This window comes from Hipposideros armiger, unplaced genomic scaffold (assembly GCF_001890085.2).
Source record: "Hipposideros armiger isolate ML-2016 unplaced genomic scaffold, ASM189008v1 scaffold_288, whole genome shotgun sequence".
Taxonomy (NCBI): domain Eukaryota; kingdom Metazoa; phylum Chordata; class Mammalia; order Chiroptera; family Hipposideridae; genus Hipposideros; species Hipposideros armiger.
In genome coordinates, this window is record NW_017731638.1 from 257,480 (window position 1) to 283,340 (window position 25,861).

Here is a 25,861-nt window from a genome sequence, read left to right on the forward strand (position 1 = left end):
AAAAAAAAGACTTCCTTTTACAAATTTTGTAGTGTGAGTTTGCTGGTGATGCATTCTTTCAGTTTTAATATTTCTGGAAAAGTCTTGGTTTCACCTTAATTTTTGAAAGATATTTTTAGTGGGAATAGAGTTGTCATTTGACAGTTTTTTTCTCCCAGCACTTTAAAGATGTGTTTTTCTGTCTTCTACTTGCATGGTTTGCTATGAGAAATCTGCTAACATAGTATTTTTGTTTCTTGTGCATGCTGTGTTGTTTTTTCCTTGCTGGTTTTGAGATATTTTTTTTTCTCATCCCTTGTTTAAAGTGGTTGATTACAATGTACCTCTGTATAGCTTTCTTTAAGTTTCTTGTTTTTCGGGTTTGTTGAACTTCTTGAATTTGTAGTTATATAATTTTCCTCAAATATGGATAATTTTAGGTCAGTATTTCTTCAAATTTTTCTTTGCTTTACTGTGTTCCACAATTCAGGGACTCCTGTTGCATGCACATCAGGCTGCTTTATGTCTTCCAGTTCACCATTTTTTTTCATTCCTTCCTTGCCTCCCTCTTTGCCTCCTTCCCTCCCTTCCTTCCTCCCTTTCTCTCTCCTTCTTTTTCACCCACAGTTTTTTTCCCCTCCCTGCCTTCCTCCCTCCCTCCCTCCCTTCCTTTCTTCCTTCCTTCCTTCCTGCTGTGATTCATTTTGGATAGTTTCCTTTGTTATGTCTTTGAGTTCATAAATCTTTTCTTCTGCAATGTCTAATCTGTCATTAATCCTAATGAGTACATTTTTGTTCTCATATATTATAGTTTTAATCTCTGAGAATTCAAGTTATTTATATATTCTTACAAATATTCTTGAGCTTTTTTTCTGGGGTGCAGTTACTTGAAAAATATATTGGTTCTTTCAGGTCTTGGTTAAAAGATTTAATGGGTATGAGTGGAGGAGTGCTCACTCTAGGGTTAATTATTCTCTACTGTTAAGGCAAGACCCTACTGTGTATTCTACCTAATGCCCTTTGAATCTTGAGGTTTGCTGGGAACCACATCTGGCTCTTTGTGAGTCTTGGGCATTGTTAACTCTTGTTATTTCCTGTGGTTCTTTCCTAGTAGTTTTCTCACAAGCATGTGCTAATCAGTACTCAGCTGAATACTAAAGGGGTTTCTCTATAGAGTTTCAAGGTTCTCTCTCTGTGCAACTCTCTATTCTTTAGGACTCTGTCCTGTGAATTCCAGCTGCTTTGGTCTCCCCAGACTCTCAGCTTTGGGTTCCACCTTCCTGTCCTGCAGCCTGGAAACTCTCTCAGTGAAGTAAGCTATAGAGTTTGTAGGGCTCACGTTGCTTCCTGCTTCTCAGGGGTCACTGTTCATTGCCTGATGTCCAGTGTTTTGAAAACCTTTGCTTCTTACATTTTGAAGCCTTATGTGATGTATTTTGATTGTTTCAGGCAGGATAATGAATCTTTTCTCTCCATAGAGGCTATAAATGGAAGTCTAGGCATAATTGTTTTGAAACCCTGGCTTAGTCACTTAGTTGCTGTGAGACCTTAGATATATTTCTTTAGCTCTTTGAACTTAAGTTTTTAAAAAATCAGTACGACTAAGAAAATGTCAGAGCTCTCTTAATAGATTTTTTTTTAAGATTTTTATTGGGGAATTGGGGGAATGGGAACAGTGCTGGGGAATTGGGGGAAGGGGATCAGACAAGTTGCTGTCGTTTTGTTCTTCAGTCTAGTTGTGGAGGACGTTGCTTCACTGGCCCAAGTTGGCACCATCATTGCACTCTTCCCAGGCGAGGCAGATCAGTCGCCGGCTTCTGGACGGCCGCTCACTGTAGCTGCTGGCCGCTCACGCTGGCTGCTGGCTACATACAGTAGCCCATGGCAACCCACTGCAGCAGGGGCTGCAGCCTACGCCGTCGCCAGTGACTCACAGCAGCCCAGCTCCCGGTTGAGCTGTTGTTCAGCATCTTAGCTGTAGAGGGCAGTGTCACTGGCCCTCATATGTGGGATCCAAACCGGGACCCTCTAGCGTCCCAAGCCAGCTCTTAACCAATGCGCCACTACGGCCGGCCCTCTTAATAGATTTAAATGAGATAACATTTAAGTTGTGCCCAGTATGGTGTTGGGTATATAGTATATATTTAATGTGTGTTTCTTTCCTTTGCCTCCTCACTCCCCTTTGCTCAGGATAGTGTATAACATATTTATTAAACTGTATTAAATTAGTTCTGTGACTCCAAATTCAATTCACCCTGTTCTTAAAATATGAAGATTAGAGAATGACCACATTGCTGAAAACTGCTGAAAAAATACTTTTTTTTTTTTAAAGTATTCAGGGGCAAATGAATCATCTCGTTCTATTGACAAGATTCATTTAACTTTTCTGGGGAATTGTTAACTCTTACTCTGTTAATGTGAAGAGGAGAATGGGGCTCATTGAATAGTGGGGTTTTTGATCCCTAACTTCTGCCTTCCTATTCTCCTGTGCTAAATGACAGTTTGTAAGTGTTTCAATCTCATTTCCTTACACATGGCTTGAATATCATATAGCAGAATCAAGGTTATCCAGAAATCTCAGGTTTTATTAACCTATAAGCTTTCACTGATTCATACACTACATTTATCTTTGAGGAGAGACATATAGACAGAATAATAGTATTTTAACATGTTATTTGCATCTACCGTATGGTGTTTGATCAAAATACATATATATATTTGTTTAAATTTTAAATGTCACAAGATTTCATGAATTCTTCACTTAGCAGTGTGACATAGGGAAAATAGTATTACATGGATATGGCTAAAATTTGAGTTTTAGTCAAAGACTAATGAAACTTGTTTCAAGGTGGCTATAACAGCCATTGCATTTATCTCTGAGCAGTATTAATTGCCAATTTTAGAAATAATAATTTAATTTGTTATCTCCACTTTCTACAAGTCATCCTACATAACTTTACCAAATTAATCTTCCTTAATCACTGCTTTCACATTATCATTCCCCTTCTCAAAAAACATTTAGGAGATTTGAGTTCTTATTGGCTAACAAGGGGACTCTTTTGCCTTTCTTTTAAGTCTCTATACACTTAGGCCTAATTTTTTCATGTAAAAACTTGCTTTCTCCTACTCCCTTGTGTGAGGCCTCCAAATAGGTCAAATAGGTCAAACCTTTCTTAGTTCCTCTCATCTGTCCCACGCCTTTCCTTTTCAGGGTCTTCTCATGCTTGTTTTCAACCCCACCTCACCAATTTATTTCTCCCCCTTTTCCTCAGAAAGATCACTTTACTTCCTTAATAAAACCTCCCATGGCTCCAGCCCTCACTGATACCCCTATTCTCTAGTCATCGAAGAATGTATAATTATAGAATTATAACCAAAGCTATTATATTGTGTCGAGAGCTTCTAGCCTAAGCCATTATTTTTAGGTAGGAAAATTTGTGGCTCAGGAAGTTTGTAACTGGTTCAGCCTCACTCAAAAACTATATTAGAGGCTGAACCAGAAGTCAGGCTTCTTGTATCTTGGGCCACTGCACTTTAAAAACCACACAAAGGTTTATTAATTTGTTCATTCAACAAACATAGACTTGTGTACCTTCTTTGACGCAATCTTTTTTTTTTTTTTTAAAGATTTTTATTGGGGAATTGGGGGGATGGGAACAGAGCTGGGGAATTGGGGAGGGGGAACAGACAAGTTGCTGTCGTTTTTTGTTCTTCAGTCTAGTTGTGGAGGACGTTGCTTCACTGGCCCAAGTTGGCACCATCATTGCACTCTTCCTGGGCGAGGCAGATCAGTCGCCGGCTTCTGGACGGCCGCTCACTGCGGCTGCTGGCCGCTCATGCTGGCTGCTGGCTACACACGGTAGCCCTTGGCAACCCACTGCCACAGGGGCTGCAGCCTATGCCGTCGCCAGCGACCCATGGCAGCCCAGCTCCAGGTTGAGCTGTTGTTCAGCATCTTAGCTGTGGAGGGCAGTGTTACTGGCCCTCATATGTGGGATCCGAACCGGGGCTCTCTGGCGTCCCAAGCCAGTTCTTAACCATTGCGCCACTCGGCCGGCCCGACACAATCTTTTAATACACACAACACCCCTAAGAGGTAGATATTATTATCATGCCCATTTTACAGATGGCGACCCATGTACGGCATCAGAGGTTAAATGGCACACTTGGGATTCAAACCCCCGCAGTTTGGCCTTAGGGCCTGGGTGTTTAATCTTTATGTGACACTGCCTCTCTTTGTTGCTGGTCTAGCTCCCTGGCTAGGTTTTACATACTTGAAGGATGAGACCACGTCCCATACTTTTGGGTTTCTCTCTGTCCTCCAGAAGGGAGAAAGCACACGATGTACCTCAGTCTTTGTTGATTGACTGGTTCTCTGACCCAGCAGGTAGCTCATTACGACAGTTCCCAAATGTGAATCAACAATGACACAGTCATGTTGTTAAAGAAATCATTTGAGCCCAGCCTAGAGTTCAGTCTGTACATAGAAATGAAAGTGTGAGGTAACCACTTTAGGTAATGAATACAAGCCCCCAGCTTTTACTTGAATAATCTCAATTTCTTTTATAGATTATTTACCCATCTGCAAGAATTCCTGTTTTACTTTATCAGTCTAGCACTGCATCTCAAACCACTGGACCTGGACCGGTCAGTTTTTTCGGCAAAGTCAGGCAAATGCGTAGAGAATTTGGCTGACAGAGCCACAGTCAGCCTCCTGACTAGACTTGATTTATTCTTACCACACAGTCCACGATTTTCAATTGACTTCCACACACACTCTGGTCTGTATAGACTTTGCCTAGTATCTCCATGCTCAGTAGAGTGTGTATGTGTATATAATTATATATATATACATATATCTAGGTATATATATATTCATGTATATATATGTATATATATATATTCATATATATATTCATGTATATATATACATATATATGTGTGTGTATATATATATATATATATATATATATATATATATATGAATAAAAGCATGTCATATCCATAGTAAAATGACAAGTGAATTTGAAATCAATAGGGATCCACTTGAATCTCCAGGAAGATTTTCTGGATAATTACAGTCTTTACAGTCTTAGTATCTGAGATTGAATGAAGTAAGCAGGCCCCCAAAAGGAAAAACAAAGTCCTTCTTGCAGTCTGGCCATTTCAGACCAAAACAATCTCCCAAATCCTTATTGCAGTAAGTATAGTATACCATATTAAGATAGTGATTTATGATATGAGGCACCATATAAAAGAACATTCTGATTCTTATTCTGATTCTTATTCCCCTTTATTTTGGCTTAAGAGCAACATAAGATTGATTTGCTTTTAGGCTTTAGTGAATGGTGGTGAGCTTAGGTTTATATGACCAAAGAAAGGACTTACTGAAATGATCATCAATGGCACGCATTCCAGTTTTACTTGAGATTCGTATATACATATATTGGTGAGAAGCTCTATTTAATTCATGGATTGCTATCTTTTTCTCTCCGAGTTAGAGGAGAGATGAAGTTTTGAATTGAAGCGGAAACCAAGGCCCACATTTAGCCAATCAATGGTGTTGTGACTAGGAACAAAGTTGATTTGGTCTAATAGTCTGGAGAAGCAGCCTAATTATTGTCTTGAGTCTTTACCTGAATTTATTTTAAAAGCTACATAATGTCGGTAGTAACAAAATAGTCACAGGGATGTAAAGTACAGCATAGGGAATATAGTCAGTAATATTGGAATAACTATGTAGGGTGTCGGGTGGGTACTAGACTCATCATGGGGATCATTTTGTAAATTACATAAATGTCTAACCAATGCTGAAACTAATATAAAATAATATTAAATGGCAACTGTAATTGGAAAAAAGCAAAAAGCTGCATAATGGTTTATGGTTTTTGTTCTAGGGAAAAACGAAGAAAAGGATCCTTTATTACCCCCGTTTAATTTATTTTAGAATAATTATTTAGATATCATGTTTACTATTAGCACCATTTAGAACTATAAGTTCCCATTTTTAGTTCAGTTTTCACTTATTAGGAATAAATATGGAACTGTTTTTTATCCCCTGATGGAAATGAAAAAGTGTGACTGTTAATGTCTTTTTGCACAATCACTGCTTGTTATGATGATTTAGCTGAACTCATTGGGACAGATATAATGTCTACTTTAGCTGTGTTTACAGAAAGGCAGTATGTAGACCATTGGCTAAAAGATAAACTGCAATAGGACATCTCACTTGAGTTTTCTTATAAATTATAGAATATACTATTAAGGGAGACAACTAGTTGAGTTTTATGAAATTCATCTGATCACTTGGATCTGGGATTAGGGAATGCAGATGTACCCCTGAGTTTCAGTACATGTGAGCACGTGCATGTGCTTGCATTCTCTCTCTCTCTCTCTCTCTCTCTCTCTCTCTCTCTCTCTCTCATTGAATATTTCTGTTTATGTTACGTGGAAAAAGATTGCCACCATAATATGAAGCATCATTACTAAACCTAAATGATGCCCAATTAGGAAGGAGCCATGAAAGGTAAAGGAGAATATTGACAGAAGAAAACCATGAAGCTTGGCAGGCAGTATAGGAAGAGACCCTAATCAGTGCATTGGATCTATTTAATCATAATCAGAGATGGTAATTGACTTGGATTCAGCCTACTAAGTACTTGGCACGGGTCTGGAAAACAGAATGCAGAGCAAAGACAGACTGTAAGTTGCTTCAAGGGCCCTAGACGAGGGATCAGATTTCTTTTGTGACAAAACTACATAAAAATTTGATGTCTGTTCTCTTGGCCTATCTGGAGACACTTTTCTCACTGAGGAAATGAATGCATGTGGGTAGCCAGGGTATTCATTTATGATCTTTCCTGTGCCATCTAGACAGGTTGAGGAGGTGATGTGTAGTGGGTTAGTGACTGCTGTTGACTGTACACCATCACTAGATTCAAACTGATCTGTGGAGACCAATGTGCTCTGACAGCCAAAGTACACGTGTTGGCTGTACTGTGGCTGGGTTAGTTCAACTTTATTGTGTCTAAGCAGTCTGGGTGCTCAGGTTCAGACAGAGGAGTGACTTACCACATACCCTTTGGGCTCTGTTGGTCAGTGACATACGGAGGCACATTCCTGGTGTCCTACCTAGTGACGCTGAGCTGCGATCATGGCGTGATTGGTGGATCCTTTTGGATGTTATATTAAGTGTGCTTTGGCCTGCTTTAGATGAGTAGATGCTTTGATCCTTAAAACATTTGTTGCTGCTGCTCCTGCTGTTATTGCTGGACAGTTTTGAGGTTTCATCAGAGGCAGAGGTAATTGCTCCTACCGCACCTTTTACCACCAGGCCAAACATGATTCATGTTTTCAGTCCACCAGGGTCTGCAATGTTTTAGAAACGCTCCAGCTACGCATACTTGCATCTCAACATAAGACCCTGTCGACTCTTCTCGTTAAGGTGGCTTGTGCCAGCTCAGTGGTGTCTGAGCTGCTTCCACTCCTTGACAGAAGTTTTCTCGTTGATAGAACCTTGCCCAATCTGTGTCTTTGTTTGAGCTTTGGAGCCAGGCAAAGGGACTTTGGGAGATCTTTTGACTGATTGAGAACTCTGTCACATTGGGAGAGTGGTGACTAAGCATGGCATTGTCCTAACCCTCCAACCTGCCCTGTGGGCCTCAGAACCTTGAGTACATCCTAATCAAATTTATTCCCATAGGAGTAAGAATCTATCAGTTACCTCAGTTAATCTACTGACCTAAATTATTACTGAGACTTTTCTGGTCTGAAAAATCAGTATGTCAGAAGTGTCTCTGATCCCTCAGCCACGTTGTCTGCCTGCCTTGCTGACTTTTATTTAGTTATAAATATTTGTTGAGTATCCACTAGATTTCAGTTATTTAAAATAAACATACATATGTAGGTATACTTTTGACAATATTATTTAAAACTAGGAGAAAATCTTAGTTTCCACCTGCATGAAACATTTAGTAAAGATAACATTGGTAGGAGATGCCATAATTATAGGTGTATTTATTGAGTATTAATTATGTATTAGACACTGTTCTGAGTATAGAGCAGTGAAATAGCACAGGCAAAAATATAGGCCTTGATAGAGATTCCATTCTGTCTCGGGGAGTCAGTGTGGGACCTATGATAAACAAAATACATAATAAAATCTATTGTATGTTAGATGGTTGGTAAGTGTTACTGAGAACAAGAAAGCATAGAAAGCCTCACCGAGAAGGTGACATTTGAGCAAAGGCCTGAAAAGAGTAATGGAATAAAGAGACTCCCTGGCAGAGGGAACAGTGAATGAACACCCCTGATTTCAGGAGTATCCCAGCGCATTGAAGGTACACATGGTGTGGTGTGTACACAGGCAGAGACTGGTAGGAGATGAGCTCTGAGGAGTACTGTGGGGAGGGCATAGGTCAGAGAGGTTTGATTGTTGTGTTTGTGTATTTAGGTGATGTATTTGAGTATGTTAATCCCATTAGGATAATGTGGCAATTCTTGTGAAGGATTCGCTGCCTAGGGAGATTAGTAAGTAAGAATTTTAATATCTTGAAAATGACTCCATATACCAGTATCTCTATTCAAGGCGATGCTGCCAGGATTAGAAGGGGGCAGATAGCAAGTGGATAGCAAGTCCCTGTGAGGAGGAGAACAAGGCCAAGGTGGGCAGTGCTCCTCATCATGGCAGCTTAGCAGACAATATTCTACCTGGTCTTCAAATGACTGTGACTTAGCCATTGAACAAGGACAGCTGCTTGTGAATTTGCCAGTATAAAACTATTTGGGAAGATTTTGCTTTAAGAATTTTTTTTCTATTTTTTTTTTCATTTTTGAGACATCTAATACTATATTTCAACTTGAAACAATAAAAAGGCCATATAATTTTGGGTAATAATCTCAAAAAAATAAATAAGCATGATATCGGGGGTGGGAGGGCAGTAGATGGGGGGAGGGGGTTGTTACTTCCCTAAGGGGTGAGGGGTGAAAAAGGATAACTATTGCATTGTTCTGTACATCTGAAACTAACAATAAAATTAAAAAAAAATAAATTGAGAACAGTTTTAGGAGTAAGGGAGTATATTTTTGGTGATAACATTATACAGATAGCTAGATAGCTAGATGAATGGATGGATTGATAGATAGATAGATAGATAGATAGATAGATAGATAGATAGATAGATAGATAGATGAGCCCTACTTGCCTTATCTTAGTCTAAATGAAACACAACTCCCGGATGAAATATGTATTAATTGGCTCACTAAATGCTTGTCCTGTGACAGACTTACATTCAGCTAACAGGTAATATCTTGACATTCTAAAGTAACCAAGAGACATCTCTCTCTCTGTATTACTCATTCCCCAAAGTGAATTTTCTTTCCTGTGTTCCCATTATCATCTTGATATGATTCATGATGGTCTCTTATATTGCTTCAAGAGATGTGCATAATTTAATGGGCTCTTATTTGTAAAAACTCCTTTTCTACTAAAGCAGGGATTTTAAATTGGGATTACTATCTATGGGGTCCACAGAGAGACTTCTGTGGTTCTCTTTACCCCTTGATATTATATGCATGCATTTATGTGTGGTCACATATATGTTTTTCTGAGGAGAGAATCCTGAGCCTCCTCAAATTCTCAAAGGGATCTGTGATCTTAAAAAATTTTAGTATCATTTATTTAATAGAAAACATTTTATTGGGGTGTTAGGTGGCAATAAGATACAATATGAGGTCTCCATACAGGAAAAGACATGATTGGGGCATTGAGTGTGTTCATGTCAATTAATAGGCTTGAGACTTTCTATACCAACCACATGACTAAGGAAATAATCCAAATAGGAAGCACTTCAAAGGAAAAAAATAAGATGAGGCTTCCAGGGACTGATGAAGTTACTTATGGACTCAGTTCTTGGGCAAAGATGGATGGAAGGAGCAAGAGTTTTGAGCTGCCATTGTCATTTATTGTTCTCCCAACTTGGAAGCATGTACTGACTTTGAGGTCATTGTGTAAGTATTCAAACATTTTCTTTAGGAACCTGACCTTCAGTGGATTACAGAAAAAGAGCGCATTGAGGAAACTGGACAATAGTGGTTTCTGTTGTGAAGAGTTATAGAGAGGGAACAACTGTTTGGAAAGGACAAGAGGAGTCTTCTTCATGTTAGAAACTTTTAAAAAAAATTTTCATGTACCATTTTGGTAAGATCCTGGTGGACATGAAAAAGAAATGTGTTTGTGGAGAGGAAAAAAGCAGTCTGAGACTACCATTGTATGAATCTCTAAGATAGAAAGACCATGCAAGAAGAGAAAATGTCACTGCTGGCAGAACAAGAGAAAGTGAATATTTCACTCCCACCTTCTAGTGTAGAGGCTTAGAAACTAGGAAGGGCCTTGGACTGGAAGTATTGCACAGTCCAGATTAATATGAATTCCCTTAGTAGGCTGAAGGAATTACAGCAACGTGCAGCACCTTTTACACAACAGCTGCCCAGATGTAGGCACGGGGGAGGAAACAGTAGTAGCTGGTCTAAACCAGAAGCTATAATGAAAATATTTTATGACCAGTTTGCAAAGATGATGTGAAAGCAGCAATAAAGGTGGTCAGCAATGGTGACAAGGAAAGAATTTACTTTCATAAAAACTCCCTGGGGTGGGGTAAATGCTAAGGCTATAGATTCTTAAAGGATCAAAGAAGAGCTTAAAGGAAAAAGAAGCTAAGAATAAAAGCAGGAAGCCTATAGAAAATTTTAGTTGAATGTTTTCAATTCAATCCAACAAATATGTTTAGGTACCAAGGTGGATATAAGAATGAATAAGCAATATCTATGTCTTTAAGGAGCTTCCAAAATAGTTACACAGTTAATAGCTAATATTGCAGTAGTATAGGTTGTACTGTGCTGTACAGGAATAGAATGTACAGAGTACTTTGCTAAGGCATACAGGAGATGCCTTAAGGGTACTGAGCTTAAGGAGCTTAGTACACCAGGGAGGAGTGTCAAGGTATGCATACAACTAACCTTCACATGAACAAGAATGGATTAACTGCCACTAGAGACAATGGTATCTCTGTTCCAAGATGGTGGGTGCCTATCTGATCAAGGAAAATAGGCAAAGTCTTAAGAGAGGAGGTGGCATTATGGTGGGTTTTGAAGGGTGTGTAGAGCTTTGTTGGGTTACTGGATATGTTCAAAAGAAACAGATGCATAAGTATTATAGGAACTATTTTGATTTGGTTACAAAGCATTCGTATCTATGAATAAACTTTGAATGAAAAATAATCAGTGGCGTCTCCTTCTCTGGTCTTTTACATAAAACTGTAGATAATTACTCTTTTAGAGGTATGGGGAGGATTGAGATAATCCTTGGATATTCTCTGACTCTGTATAATCCAGAGATTCTCTAAAGCCTGCACCCAAGAAAAGTAAACACAATTTATTTAAAATAAAATATATAACCACACCCAAACGGACTTCAATTCTTATAAATGCCTGTTAGTGATAATAATAATTATAACCATATTTTATTAAATTCTCCCAGGAACCTTATGAGTTATAGATTATAATTCTCACTCTTCAGGTGAAGAGATGCTCAGAGAAGTTAAGGCATTCTCCCAATTTCACACAGCTATTAAGTGGCAGAACTGGAATTCCAAACCCTATCCTACTAACTCCAAAGATTGTTTTCTTAACCACTACTCAGTAGCATCTTATTACCCATTTACAGGAAGCATAGAATTGAGTCAAAGTGGTTGTATCAGAGTTCCTGTTTGCCAACAGCAAAATCCACTCTAGCTAACAGAAGTAGAGAAGTTATTTGTTAAAGGTGAGAGGCCAGCTCACTGAATGTCCAGGAGGGCCGGAAGTCAGTCGTGAAGCCTGTGCACTCCAAAAGGTTATCGGGTCCCACTGCTGTGCCGATTTGGTAGAGACCTCGCCACTGCCGCCTTTGCACATGGCTGTGCACAGGGTGCTGCTGACAGTGGTGAGGGTTCATAGCTGTGTCCTGGGCCACTGCTGCTCCTGACTGCCCCATCTCTCTATGCTTCTCTTGGCAGATTAAATTCCACGTGGAACCTCCTCCCTCATTTCACTTGAAGTTGTGTGTGGGTGTGTCTCATTGGCAGACTCCAAGTCACGTGTCATGACCAATTATCAAGTAACCTGGGAAACAAATGTCTAGAGTCTAACGTGGGGAGGAGAGACTCATACAGGAAGAAATTCCCCATATAGGAAGTATTTTCAGAAGGTTCTAGAGAGCTAGAAATCAGCGGCCAGTTAAAGTTCATTTTGTGTAAGATTCTAACATTGATCTAAATGTTTTTTATCTGCCTGGTGTTCTCATCAGCCCTTTACTTCCTTGTATTCAGAAGGTGACCTTACTAGCATGTCAATTCTAGCACCATGCCAGCAATGACCCAGGCAGTAAAAAAATATATCACCAAATTAATTTAGTGGAAACACTAAAACATTCATGGTCTTAAATTTTTAACAGAAGCCTGTGTTTTCTCCATTAAAAAAAATTAATCGGGTAGGATGTCTTTAATCAAAAGACAAGTCAACTGGGTCACACAAAAGACCAAATAATGGCATTGTAACTTTACAAATTCTCTGACTTTTGGCTGCTTTTTATAAGCCTGAAAAAAAATATCAAAAGCAGTAAAAACTTATATTATTTCTGTCAGTAGTCCTTTTCATAAAATGTTGTGAAAACAATCTCTTTAAGAAGGAAGCAACATACTGAGCAGCAAGCCTCAGTCACAGGAAGTTCATTTTTTCTTTGGCTTACAGCCCAATGCCATCAGAACTAATTAAAAACAGAGCCACGCTGGTATGGGGCTCAGTGTTTGGGTTTTACAATAACAGAGTCGCAAAGCAGGGGGATGTCTAATGAGAATAGTTTCTGAGTTTGTTTTGTAGCATTGGGCAACTATGTCAATTACTGGAACTGCAGCTCAGGGCCAGCACCCATGCTGGGATGTGAGAGAGTCTTATTGCCGTACAGATTGAGCTTCCACTTTGATACATGTGATATGCATGTCACTTGTATACTGGTGCCGCTCCTTGGCTGCTGACTATATCAGAGGAGGCTGATGCCACCTTGCTCCTCTTGTCTGAGGCCAGATCAAATGTTACCAGGCCCAGATTTCATCAGCATCATTAGCTATGCTCCAGTTAAAAAATGAAGCATGTCTTCTGGTTGGGAAATTATTGGAAATGAAGGCTCTGACTTACATAGCCATATGTATGAGCGGCTGGAGAATTAATGTGGAATGGGAGAGTGGGGGAAAGAAAGACATGCATACCACTGTAAAGAGAGAAAGAAGAACAAAGCAGTGTGGCCAATTACTAGATAATTCAGGGCTACAATATCCCCCTTGCTTTACTTTATGTATATTAGTAATAAAAGCAATATATTTTTTTTGTTTTTCCTTTTTTTCTTCTTTGCTTAAAGAATAAGAAAAACTCCCCCAACCCCTTCAAAAAGGATCTTTATTTTCTTTCTGTGTGCATGTGTATATGGTGATTGTGGTGCATGGTCTTCTGAGTCATTTAAGAAATTGACTTGCAAGAAAGAGGTAGAGTGATGGAAAAAGCTGGTAGTTTTAGATAAGAAATTATCAGGAGAGTTCTGCAATTACGTGCATGGTCTCTCCAGGTTTACAAGGTGTGATAAAAAAATATGGTGAATGTTTAAATTAAAAAAAAGTTATTACAGTAAAAGACACAGTGCCACTAATCCTCCTCAAAATACTCCCCCTTACTTCAAACATGCTTATCCCATCATTCTTGCCACTTTTTGATGCAGGTCTGGAAGTCCTCTTTCATGAGTGTCCTTAGTTGAGCTGTCATGGCTGCCTCCATGTCCTGAATAGATTCAAAATGTTTATTTTTCATGGTCATTTTGACTTTGGGGAAGAGCCAGAAGTCTCATGGTGCCAGATCTGGTGAATAAAGTGGATAAGAACACACTGTAATGTTTTTATTTGACAGAAATTGCCGTACCAGAAGTGATGTGTGACAGGGAGCATTGTCACGATGGAGGGTGATTTATGGCACACTTTAAAACACACCTTCTCCCAAATGTAGCTCACACCTGACTGACTGCACCGAACAAGTTGAAACTTGTCACACAGTTACTAAGGCTCGATGCACCACTTCCCATATTAAGATCCCTGCCTTTCCATTGGATGGCCCTCTGCAGCAGCATTCACCATAGTTTTTGATCACACCTCGTACAAATTAATCTTGTGTTCAAGGTGATTTTTCTTCTCCTTCATGCAAATTATTATTGAAGAACATTCCATTGCCAAATGTAAGTACCACTGAATATATTAAAATAGAGCTGCAGATTTGGGGAGGGGTGTTATCACTTTGTGAGGGGTATAAATGTCTATTACTTTGTTTTGCACACCTGAAACTACTACTACTACTACTATTACTACTACTACTACTACTACTACTACTATAAAATTGAACTTCAGTAAGAGCTCAACAAATTTAAGATCCATTTTTTTGTGATTTAGTACATTTAAAGACAATTGTGTTTATTTGCATCCTGTTTTATTTATATTCCTGTTTCATATTCTAAGAATATATGCAGAGAAAATATAGTTCTAGTAGATGAATTCAAATAAATATGGGGATTTATTAATTAACTTATGTAATTGAGCAATTATTAATAGCTCATGGAACATATACCTAGTTATAGATGATCTTCCTTTATGCTTTTTAAAGTTGTGGGAAGACAAACATGACAGATGAACATGTTACAGGAACAAGATTCTAAGACGGTTGACATACAGATTCTAGTCCAGCAATGTTTATATAAATTAATCTGAAACATTTAATGATTTACATATTATTTCTTAATTTCAGTCATGATCAGACATAAAGAATGAGGTATTTTTAAAGTACATTCAATTAATATTACTTTGCAAAATACAGCATAATTTTACATTTTTTCTTTTCTCACTTGGTTCACTCTCTGGGCTCTTCAATCAGTGTCAGTATTGGTAACTCCACCTGGTATCATGTATAGTGTACCCTTTATCACAGAAACATATTTCTGCCTTGAGTGATACACGTTGAAACCTATTAGGCTGGGATTTCCTTAATGCCTCTCTTTTTAGCATCTTCTACCACCCCTCAAAGAGTGTTTCATTCAATAACCCATAAAGTTTTGAAGAGTAGATTGAGCTAGTTACTCTGTACCTATGTTCTCAAGTACCCTGGCTTCCAAGGGGCTCAAAATGCACAACTCGGGACAGAAGACCCTCAGAAGTCTGTTTGAAGAATGACAATAACATTAGCACCCTGGAAACGTCATGCTAGAACATTTAGTGATGCTATGGCCAAGAGGAGATTGACGCATATTACAAACAGGCGCTTGTTAATCTTGGACCCAAGACAGAGACAGGGAGAACAGGAAGAAATGGGGAAAAAAGATGGAGACTGAGGAAGGTTTGGTGAACAGAGACTTCCTTGGGTTAAACTCAGGTCCTGGGACTGTACCTGAGTAATATGGGCCAGCCCTCTCCCCAAGTCCACTTTCTCCAAACAGGAAAGGAAATGAGATCCACCTTCAGAGTAAGACCGACAGGGAGTAGAGTTACAGTACAAATCCTGCACAGGTGGAACACTGAACGTCACTGGAGGTGAAGTGAAGTGAGAACGTCAGCAGCATAAATGAAAGGCACCCAAGTTTTTTGTTCTTTTGCTACAAAAAGAGATTAGAAACATGAATGTGCTTGGGGGCATGTGTGTGTGGGTGTTTGGGTGATTTTACAGTTTTTACTTTAGTTCCTGTTTACACTCAACTTCATGGATAAATGGAATATATTCATGTAAGTGATTTTGTAGAGCAGCCACAGTCTCTTGTATAATTCTCCTAGTGCAAACATTGATTTTATGATGTATGGTCTTTTGTATTATAACCAGGGAAGGGTAAGGGAAGAGCAAGTATATTTAATCTGGTACATAATGTGTGCCAGATATTTTATGGTATATCTAATTTATTCCTCAATACCACTCCCAAAATGGGGTGGTAATTATATTTCACAAGTAAGGAAACTGAGGCTCAGATGGAGTTAAAATTAAGGCCATATCATCCGTAAAAGATGGAATTGAGATTCGAAACAGCCTTCTGGACTCCATAGGCTATTTTCTCTCCATTTTGCTTCCTATCATTTATAATTCTGTTTTTTTCTTAGGGAATCTGAAAGTCATTACAAATTCAGAAAGAAGTAACTTTCAGGTATGTACTACTTAAACAGGAAGTTTATCTCCCTAATAAAGATAAAGACATCTTTGGCCACAGCCCACATGATGGTGGTCTGTGAGGTACTTTTCCATATATGTGGCAGATTCACAAACATCAGTGTGGGAATCATCATGCAGGAGAGTCATGTTAAAAACACATTGAAAACATGTGCGAAGAGTGCTTCTGAAATTAACTAGGAAGGTCAGCATATGGTTGAATTCTTTACCTCTTCCACATTGCTCAAGGATTGGGTTGGATTAGAGAGAATCTACTTCAAGTGGCACTTTGTAGCAAGCTCAGACTTTATGAAAAAGTACTGCTGTGGCCTCTTCTCCTCCAACTCTTGCAAAAGATAGGTTTCCTGATGGGAAGAACTTTTTTTAAAATTAATGTTTAACATTCCTGGCCACTGAAATAGTCCCAGAAATTTTGACATGTAATTATGTTGGTGTCAAAAAGTTGAACAAATGGTAAGTGGAGTGTTTGTATTAGTGCCATCTAAGTTCATCTCCTGCCAGTCGTGTGGCACCAAGGGTACTTCATGTGCTGTTCAAGTATCATGCCGTGGCAATGGCATAAGGGGCTGGTGCATTGCTCTCTGAATGTGGTGTAATCTCAGAGATGGAGGTGGGCTCCTGGCAGAAGCAGGGTTCGTGTACTTTACAAGTGACACCTCCTAGTGGGGCAGCATTGTTGCCTCTGGTGGAAATTAAGTAGGACTTGTGCTTTTAATGTTGTCCTATTCCTGTTGACTTTATTAATTGTTTTCACATATAAAGCATTTATGCAGCTCTCATTAGATGCAAGTCATTATGGGGACGTTACAAGAAAAGTAAGTGCTGTACTAGGGAAATTAAGGCAGATGGAAACAAGTCAATTATAAAGTGGCCTCATCAAAATTCTGTGGGGTCCATAAAGCTATGATACTTTAGAAACTTCACTATTTTCTAAATCAGTCATTCACTTTGACTCTGAGCTATTGAAGAACACAGATATTAATACACAAACTTGGATTTTCCAAAAGAAAATAAAAGCTAATTCTCTTTTTCTATAGATTCTTTTGGTATTTATTTTTGTGTAACGTGCCTGAACAATATGCCTGTGAATAATTACTGCTCATGATAAGTGTATTGGGGAAGCACAGGGGAACAGGCTAGGAAGATGATGTAAGATGCTATCGCTTCGTTAAAAAACATAGTTATTACTGCAGCTATGACTTCTTCCAGACTAGAAGTCTTCCAGACTACTTTGATATTGGTATATCAAAGTAATTCTTCTGTTTAATGTGAGTTTGGATTTCTTGGTCCGTCTCTTATAGTACGGCCTTCTCAAATTCATTCACTGAAAATAGATCCAGAAAAGCCTAACATTATGAAGGTTTAGTTGACTGTGGTCCTATAAACAATTGGAACTAACTTTTTGTGTCCTCTAAATACAGACATTGAGGAAAGAATCCACTAAATGAGATCCATGGACCTTGTGATAACCATTGTGTATGAGTTTGTCTTACTAACATCTCACCTTATGTTAATTACCACCACAAAATAGTCCTTAACTGAAACTTAAGATAAAAGTTGTTTTTAAAATGTTGAGCATTTCAAAGACTAGCAAGCCAAAAGCATTAGAATAGAACAGTCATGCTAGTGGTAGCTGACTAGTCTATGTTATGTCGTTACTCATGAGAAACTTACATATGAATGGCAGAATAAAGGCAAGAAAATATTGACTAGATTGTTTGGGTTTAAATCGGATTCCATAGTATATATTTTCCTGGGTATTTAGGCGAAGTAAGAATGTTGACTGACTGCAGTGGGGCTGGCCGGCAGCTGGTGTGAGCTTTCATGAGCTGCCTTAAGCCGCTGTGAATGGCCGTCCAATGGCAGGCGAGCGACTGCCTCACCTGGGAAGAGTGCAATGATAATACCAACATGGACCAGTGAAGTGATGTCCTCCATAACTTGACTGAAGAACAGAAGGACAGCAACTTGTCTGTTCCCCTTCCCTGAGTCCCCAACGCTGTTCCCCTCCCCCAATTCCCCAATGAAATCTTTAAAAAAATAGAACGTTGCCTGAAGTGGGAATGTAAAATGGTAGATCGCTTTAGAAAACAATCTTGACAGTTCTGCAGACTGTTAAACATAGTTATCCTATGATCCAGCAATTCTACTTCTAGGTATCTACTCAAGAGAAATGAAAATATTTGTCCACATAAAAACTTCTAAAGAAATATTCATGGCAGTATTACTCATAATAACCCCAAAGTGGAAACAACACAAATGCCCATTGGCTGATGAATGGATAAACAAAATGTGGTATATTTATATAGTGGAATACTATTTGCCAATATAAAGAAATGTAGCATGGGGGTGTGATCGGTTAGCTCAGTTGGTTAGAGTGTGGTGCTGATAACACCAAGGTTGTCAGTTCGATCCCCGCATGGGCCACTGTGAGCTGCGCCCTCCTTAAAAGAGTCAACTACACCATTGTAGCATGAAAGCAATATGTAACCAATGACCATGGCTGTTCCCCAATAAAAAAAAATGTAGGATGTATATATGCTACAACAATGAAGAACCTTGAAAACCCCATGCTAAGTGAAAGAAGCCAATCATAGTGCACCACATAGTGTATGATTCCATTTATTTGAAATGTCTAGAATAGGCAAATGTATAGAATAAGAAATCAGATTAGTGGCTCCCTAGATCTGGGAGTGGGACTGAGAGGACTGGAGGGTGATGGCTAAGGGGCCCACGGTTTTTCTTGCGGTAACGAAAATGTTCTAAGATGGATTGTGGTGATGAGTGCATGGCTCTGAGGATACATAAAAAGCCATTGCATTGTACACTGTAAATGAATGAAATGTATGGTCTGTGAGTTATATCTCAATAAAGCTGTTTAAAAGAATGCTGCCTGCATACACAGCCCCAGAATATAAAACCAAACCACTTTATATTATCAGTTTTAAAATTCTCACTTGCATTATGCTAACTGACCTTTGGTCTCTTTTAATAAAGATTTAGTAAGACTTGTATTCCATTTTATAAGGTGGATATGAGAGCTGGGGGAGCTCTCTGATTATCACATGTAATATACCAGCAATGCTTTTGGTCACTATGTAAAAGAGACCCCTTTTAACCATGAAAAACCTGACTGAAGTCAACCACAAGAGAACCGCATTCATTTCAGAAGGATTTTGTAAAAGCAAAAGTAATTGGCAATAATATATATAGGACTTGTAAATATTATATATACTTCACAAAGTTAGGGCTGAAACTTCTGAGCTCTTGTCATGTGGTACTGTATTTATGCTCTGTTCTTACAGCACGAGACCTCTCACATTCATAAAGACACATTAAAAGTTGTTTGTAGCTCTTTAGGCCTGCACATAGAATAGGAGATGTGGTTGTCACAGGCTCTGTGCCTCATCACACAGCAAACCATAGAACTGGGACCCTGGTCTTCTCACATTGTACTGAGGTACTGCTTGGCAAATTTGAACAGACTGATATATATTTTTCTCTCTCCTACTCATTAACTATATAGTACGGTATCAGTACTCTAAAAAGGCCTTGACTGTTTTCATATTTAAAGAAAAGAACCAACCAATATTAATGGCTATAAAAACACAACTTGTTAAAGTATCAACAGTAAAAAATTGGAGATACCACCTTTACCCTGCATGTATTCAATAACTTGACATGTAATTATTAAGGCTATGTTTTCTTTTAAGAAATACATGTATAGGTTTATCAAGTGGTATGCTGGTAAATGGTTAACAACTAGCTTTCCCCCTAAAAAGCCTCAGAAAACAAAAAGAAAAAAACCCTGACTTGTAGTGTTAGCTGATTTTTGTTGTGTAAATATTCCCACCATGGCTGCTTTCAAACTACCTGTGGGCCTTGTCTAATGTGGAGATGAGCACAGTTGCCCCAGATGGCCTCTGGGAGCTTGGATAAGCTGGCTGCAGCACGTGACTGGGTCCTGGCTGACACACGTGTCCATATACACAAACACATATACTTGTGCATGGCCAGAAATACACTACCGGTTGCAATTTACATAACTGTTGGGAAATGAGATGTTCAGCAACATGTTTTTTTCTTGATAAACACAAGGTTATTTAGAATTGTAACCAAATTGGAGCCTTCTTTTCTAAAATAAGTGATCAAATCCCTTGCTTATGATTTGCAATAGACTTCATGAAATGTAAACTTTTCTTGCTCTTTCAAAATCAATTGCCAGAGTAGGTTCTTATTTCAACTTACAATTATTAAGTAGTGTGTATGTGAGTGTGTGTGTGTGTGTGTGTGTGTGTGTTAAAGGTGGCAGGAAACCGAGGGGCCCCCTTCATTGAGCAACACCTCAATTATCTCTCTAGGCCTTCCATTTCCAAATCTGTGAGTGTAGTCAATATGAATTGACCACAGTACAGCATGATTTAGAGTGGTTATATCTGTTCCTTGAGGTTATTCTCTAAAGCTCTTTTTGATATTACCCTTATGTTTGCTCTTAATGTCTAGATTTCCTTTCCCTGCCTTTAGTTTTCTGGTTCTAATCTCCTATGTGCTTGAGAGAAGCAAGCTTCTAAGAATGGTAGGTAGGCCACGAGCAAAACCTGATGTTTGAGAGGCTGGCTATCAAAGAACAGCGTAGGGAGTGTTAGATGACGTCATGAGGTGTTTATTGCTCAAGGTCTTTACAGTGATTGGAGAGTCGCAGTTGCTATATAAATGGTATTTGGATAAGTTCATTATATTTTTATTGTACATTTTATTATTTAGTGTTTATTCTGTGTTTTGGTTAAATTGCAGTATGTTGGTAGTTTTTAATAATGGAGGAAATTTCAAGAAATTCAGGTTCATTTAGAGGGCAGATTTTAAGAAATTCAATTCTTACATATAGAAAAGTTGAGGGAGGGCTGGCCAAATGGTGCGTTGGTTAAGAGCTGGCTTGGGACGCCAGAGGGCCCCAGTTCGGATCCCATATGAGGGCCAGTGACACTGCCCTCCACAGCTAAGATGCTGAACAACAGCTAGACCTGGAGCTGGGCTGCCGTGAGTCGCCTGCGATGGTGTAGGTTGCAGCCCCTGCTGCAGTGGGCTGCCATAAGCTACCATGTGTGGCCAGCAGCCAGTGTGAGCTGCCAAGAGCCGCTGTGAGTGGCCGTCCAGAGGCTGGTGACTGATCTGCCTCACCCGGGAAGAGCGCAATGGTCAAAATACCAACATGGGCCAGTGAAGTGACGTCCTCCACAACTAGACTGAAGAACAGAAGGACAGCAACTTGTTTGTTCCCCTTCCCCAATTCCCCAACGCTGTTCCCCTCCCCTAATTCCCCAATAAAATCATTAAAAAAAATTGAGGGAGAGCGATTATTTCAAAGGTACACATTATATTTAAAACTGAAGCAAGATTAGAATTCAGAATTCTTGACCCTTAGGACCATTCACAGATTTGTAATACATCATCCAAGAGTCTTAGTAAATAGGTCACAGTCCCTATCCTGGAGAAAATTTTATTTCCAGGGCCTTCAAAATAGATATGTAAAATATAAAATGTTGCATTCCATTCTTTATAAAGCAGTTTGATTTTGGTTCATCTTCCCTGGTGGGAAATTCCAGTTCAGTCCTTCTTGTGCATCCTTTGATGCCAAGGTTGATGGGTCTTGAGCAGTAGCAGGGGTAGTTACTAGGCCTTGGCTGGCGGTCACCTCTGGGGTGTGTGTGTTTGTGTGTCCCTCTTTCCAAACAGGCTCCATCTCAGTTGTGCATTTGCCTTTCCTGCTCAGTGGCTTTAGGTTTGAGGGTTATTACTGTTTTTATACCACAGTTGAGACATGGGGAAATTTTCAGGGCTCCCAGTAGTACCATCTCTAAATCTTCGAAGATGCTATTTTTCTCAAAGGTCTTGCATCCCTTGGTTTTTACTCCTATGGGACTCATAGACCTGTCACCTCTCACAAAGTCAGTGAGAAATTCTTTTTCTTGTTTGTAAAGATTAATTTTCCCCTTTGCTTCTTTCCAGATGCTCTGCTTCTTCCTGCAAACTTGCTTTGCACATTTGCTTTCTTGGCCAAGTCCGTGTTCTCCTAAAAAGCCTTTTAGACTTTTAGACTTTTAAAAATGAAGGCAGAGAGTCTGCCAGGCTAATTCTGCATTTTCTCCTGTTATTTACCACATACGACCCTCCCACCCTCAGGAGTTGAAAAAATGACTACTTGCTTGAATGTGAGAATGTAAGAAATGTGTGTGAACACTGGTTACTTTAGGGAGGAAGGATTAAGGATGAGATGGAGAATGATTATGAATATTTTCTTTATTCACTTTTGTCATTTTTGATCTGTCACAATTAGCATATATTACTTTTGTAATTAAAATTGTAATGAAGTTTTAAAAAGGATTGATTGAAGTTTGGAAAATAGATTAGAACTTTGCTAAAATCACTTTTTTTAAAAAAGATTTTTATTGGAGAATTGGGGGGATGGGAACAGTGCTGGGGAATTGGGGGAAGGGGAACAGACAAGTTGCTGTCATTTTGCTCTTCAGTATAGTTGCGGAGGACATCACTTCACTGGCCCATGTTGGCACCATCATTGCGCTCTTCCGGGGTGAGGCAGATCAGTCGCCTGCTTCTGGACGGCTGCTCACTGCGGCTGCTGGCTGCTCATGCTGGCTGCTGGCTACATACGGTAGCCCATGGCAACCCACTGCCACAGGGGCTGCAGCCTATGCCATCGCAGGCGACTCATGGCAGCCCAGCTCCAGGTTGAGCTGTTGTTCAGCATCTTAGCTGTAGAGGGCAGTCTCACTGGCCCTCATATGTGGGATCCGAACCAAGGCCCTCTGGTGTCCCAGGCCAGTTCTTAACCATCGCGCCACTCGGCCGGCCCTAAAATCACTTTTTTCAAAAGCTCGTGTTTTTTTTGGTAGGATCCAGACTGTTTTTCAAACCACAGTTTAATTTGCCCACCTTAGCACCAAACAATTGGAAACTGAAATTAACAGTCCACTTAAGACAGCATAAAAAATACTTAGGGGTAATAAAATGGGGAAAGGACAATCTTTTCCTCACGCCATACAAAACATTTAACTGGAAATGAGACAGACAAAATTAAGAGTTAAAACTTGAAAATACCTAGAAGAAAATATAAGAGAAAACCTTTGTGACCTTGGGTTAGACAAGATTTCTTAGATAGAACACAAAAAAATGAAACATAAAAGAAAAATTGATACGTCAGACTTCATCAAAGTTGAAAAATTCTACGTCAGACTTCATCAAAGTTGAAAAATTCTATTCCCTAAAAGACACTGTTAAGAAAATTAAGACATAAGCCACAGATTAAGAGAAAATATCTGCAAAAGACATTTCTGATAAAGGACTTGTATCTCGAATATATAAAGAACTCTTACAACTCAATAATAAGATGATAAACTATTTGATAAATAATTGATAGGTAATCCACCAGAGAAGATATGTGAATGGTCAGTGAACACAAAAAATACTCTCAACATCATTAGTTATTCAGGGAGATGCATTAGTTACTAAAATTGAGATACCTCTCCACACCCACTGGAATAGCTATAATTAAAAAGACTGACAGTCCCGAGTGCTGACAATGATGTAGAGCAATTGGAAATCTCAGACATTGCTGGTGGGAATGCAAAATGATAAGGCCACTTTGGAAGACAGTTTGTCAGTTTCTTATAGATTTAAAGGTAGACTTGCCATAAGAAACAGCAATCTCACTTTTAGTTTAGGTAATTTGGCAAGAGAAATGAAAACATACATATACGTTTACAAAAAGATAAGAATATGTGAATGTTTATAGCAGTGTCAGTTGTAGTAATTCCAAGCTGGAAACAGCCCAGTTGTCCATCAGCTGTTGAATAGATGAGCAAATTGTGTAAATCCATACAATGGGAGACTACTCAGCAGTTTAAAGAAATGAGCAACTGATAAATGCAACAACCTCTATAAATCTCAAAAGCTTTGTGGTACATGAAATAAGTCGATACCAAAGGATCCATACTGGGGCCAGCCGAGTGGCGAGATGGTTAAGAACTGGCTTGGGACGCCAGAGGGCCCCGTTTCGGATCCCACATATGAGGGCCAGTGACACTGCCCTCTACAGCTAAGATGCTGAACAACAGCTCAACCTGGAGCTGGGCTGCTGTGAGTGGCTGGCAATGGCATAGGCTGCAGCCCCTGCTGCAGTGGGTTGCCATGGGCTACCGTGTGTAGCGAGCAGCCGCAGTGAGCAGCCGTCCAGAAGCTGGTGACTGATCTGCCTCGCCTGGGAAGATCGCAATGATGGTGCCAACTTGGGCCAGTGAAGCAACGTCCTCCACAACTAGACTGAAGAACAAAACGACAGCAACTTGTCTGTTCCCCTTCCCCCAATTCCCCAGCGCTGTTCCCATCCCCCAATTCTCCGATAAAAATCTTAAAAAAAAAAAGCTCCATACTGTATGATTTCATTTGTATAACATTATAGAAAAGTCAGAAGTATTGGAATAGTGGTTGCCAGGGGCTATGGTGAGGGGGAGGGGGGGAATTGCCTACTCATGGGCCTGAAGGAACTTTTTGCGGGAATCAGTTAATAGTATATATCTTTATGGCAGTAGTAGTTATAGGACTGTACACATGTATCAAAAGTCACTGAATTGTGAACCTAAAAAGAGTGGGTTTTACTGTATGTAATTATATTCATTAAACCCAGCTTAAAATTATGCTTGGGGTGGGACGGGTTATGTTTTCCTGCTTTGCTTTCCTTATCAGTATCGTGGGTCTATTAATAAGACATATGTAGGGTTACTTTAAGGATGAATTGAGATAATACATGTAGAGGGCTTAGAATAGAGTCTGGCATATGGAGAAAGTACTGAATACGTTTGATATTTTAATTATTATTGTTTATGGCTTTCCTTTTGTTTTACTTATTGTAGCTCCCTATGAGATTTCATTGGGAACAAAAGAATTTGCTGCCGGGGCAGCCGGTTAGATCAGTTGGTTAGAGTACAACGCTCATAACATCAAGTTTGCCAGTTCGATCCCCACATGGGCCACTGAGATGCGTCCTCTACAACTAGATTGAAACAGCTATTTGACTTGGAGCTGATGGGTCCTGGAAAAACACACTGTTTCCCAATTAGAAAAAAAAAAAAGAGAAAAAAAGTTAAAAAAAGAAAAAGAGTTTGCTGCCAACAATATGATTTTAACTATTTCTAAAAACTATGGTGAGCATAATGTGGGAGGCTGTGCTTACCTGAGGCCTGCAGCTACTAGACCCCTTTCTCTGGGCACTGCCTTGTCTAAGATTGTTCTGCATTAGCTGGTGATTGGCAGAGGACTAGGACTTGTTTGAGCAAAAATCTGCTAAGATTTAGAAGGAGAGTTTCTCAGTGGGCTGTTTCATTCTGAAATAAAAATATGATTCAGAAGTAAATGTCAGCATCTCGGCTCTCTTACTTTTTCCTCCAGCATAGATAAGCCTCATTCTACCCTCTCTCTCTCCCTGACACACCATTTTCACTTTCTTCCACCTTCCTAGAAGGACTGATTACTTTGTGTTGCAGCATTAATAAAGCAAATAATCAGTTTATGTATTTCCATTGCCTATGTGATT